The sequence below is a fragment of the Chinchilla lanigera genome, unplaced genomic scaffold (genome assembly GCF_000276665.1).
Source record: "Chinchilla lanigera isolate Chin_1 unplaced genomic scaffold, ChiLan1.0 scaffold00034, whole genome shotgun sequence".
In the NCBI taxonomy this organism is placed as follows: Eukaryota; Metazoa; Chordata; class Mammalia; order Rodentia; family Chinchillidae; genus Chinchilla; species Chinchilla lanigera.
The window spans coordinates 18342009-18344319 of NW_004955435.1; positions in this window are offsets into that span (position 1 = coordinate 18342009).

Sequence of the window (2311 nt, forward strand, 5' to 3'; positions counted from 1 at the left end):
AATACTTCTTAGGTACAGTTTCTTTCTTTCTTTTTTTTCCTTAGGTACAGTTTCACAGGGCCCTTTATCTCTTGAGCTCTTGACATGCCCTCTTTGAATGTTTGCACGCTCTCTGTTTCAGGGTCTTCTTGCATGCTTTCCCTGGAAATCTTTTTCTTCCACACTACCACTTCTGATTTGGCTGATTTGGAAAAGTTCTTCAAAATTAAGTTTAGAGACCTAATATTCAGGAGACCTATTATTATTACTCTCCCCAAGTCTTGAGTGGGCCCACTCTGAGTTAAGGCTTAACATAGTCCTTGTTTCATGATAATGCACTGGCTTGCTTTGCCTTATTCTAAGCTCCTTGTCTCACTGACCTTAGCATGTCACTATTCTTACAAAAAATTTTTCTGCCTGTCATTCCAGTACCCGTGAGGCTGAGGTTGCAGGATGGTGAATCTGAGGCCAGCCTGGGCTATATAAAAATTTTTTTTGGATGCATAAAATAGAAATATCAAATTAAAAAAAAAGTTTCAATGTTAGTGTAGGCTTTATCTTTCAAGTAGAACAATCCATAGAAAAGTATAAGATTCTGACTTTGCCCATTGATGTTGTTTTTAAATTAGATACTGCACTTGATCTTAGCCAAAAGGCCAAGAAGCAATAAGTTTTTAAATTAGAATTGGGAAATGTATCAAAAGCTACTCAACAAATGAATGTATTCATATAGATGATTGGCATCATACAGAAGTATATTCTTCAGTTTTGTATGATTTTTAGAAAACTGATTTATACTTGACAAAATTCTCCTTTCTTATCAGCACAATAATTATACTAGTAGCTAATATCACTAGTTGCCAGGTGTAGCATGCACTTTCTGTTGATTATAAGGGTACCTTGGTTCATGAATGCTTTTGTTTGTGAACAATTCGGTTTGCAAACAGAAGCATTTGGTGAAATTTTGTTTTGGTTTGCAAACTCTGCATCATGTGACAAACATGACTGCAACCATCTTTCACACATGAACACGAGTGTGCCATCTTTTCCAGGATCATGGAACAAATTAAGTTTGTGAACCAAGGTACCACTGTATTTCTTTTCAATTTATTTAGTAGATTTCTGCTACTTAATGTAAGTAGAAACTTATAAATTACATAGGAAAAAAACTCATTTTAATACCAACACTTTGGAAGAGTTTCTGGCACATCAGCTAAGCACTATACAATCAGGTTATACTTTGCAGTATATGCCCCTCTGGTTCACCACGCTTTCCCTGTTCCCAGGAGTTAGCCCTTTGAATAGTGGGTCCTGTATGCACTTAGCCTTTGCTGTTGTAATAACACCAAAAATTAATAATGTTCTGTTCTTATGTGATCTTTTCACATTTAAAATTACAACTATATAATCCCTTCCATGTTTATTTTCTAGTAAAAAATGAAGGCTCATGTTGAAAGAAAGTAGAAAACTTGTCCCTCTTAGAAATACGCATTAACACGTATTTGATTTTGATGAAACCAAACTGAGGCAATGCTGCTAATCTACTAGCTTCAAGGGCCCATGAGTAGTCCTTCTTAAGAGTATGGAAAATGGTGTTGTGGCAGTCGAGGAGCTGGGGTCAGCGAGGATATCAAGGGAGCTATTAACCAGTAAAGTTGGGGTGTAGTACACCCGCTGAAACTCCAGCGGTTGCCCTTAGGGTCATGGACGTTCTCTTTCACCTATGACAAAGGGTGGCTTTTTTTTAGTCTTTGATAAACTTCTTTCAGAAGGGAAAAATGCTCTTCCCTCATTACCATCTTCCCACCAGCCTCCCTCTCACCCAAACTTTTGTGCACCACCTGCAGGAAAAGGAGAGCAACTACTGCTACTGATTGGGTGCAGGACACAGCACGCCAGACCCTGGACCAAGGTACAATTTTACAGACTAAGCTGTGGATGACAAAAGAGCTATTCTGGAGAAAAGAGGTACAACTGGGGTGAAACAATAGTGATTGAAACACAACTACATGCAATGAAAGTCCTTAGGGTATTGCTTTTAAATCCAGTTCCTAACAATTTTATAGAAGGGTTAATAATCTGTTTCATATTTTATAACATTGTTTGGATTCACAGGTAGTTGGACATATAAATAAGTAGTGTGAAGGTCTACAGAAAAGTATACTAGGATAAAGTATACTTTTTTTTGTACCAGGTATACTAGTATAAAGTATACTTTTTTTTTTGTACCAGGAATTGAAGTCAGGGCCTTGCACTTTCCAGGCAGGTGCTGTGCCACTGAACTACATCCCCGGCCCTATACTAGGAATTTAAGATAACTCAAACAAGCAAG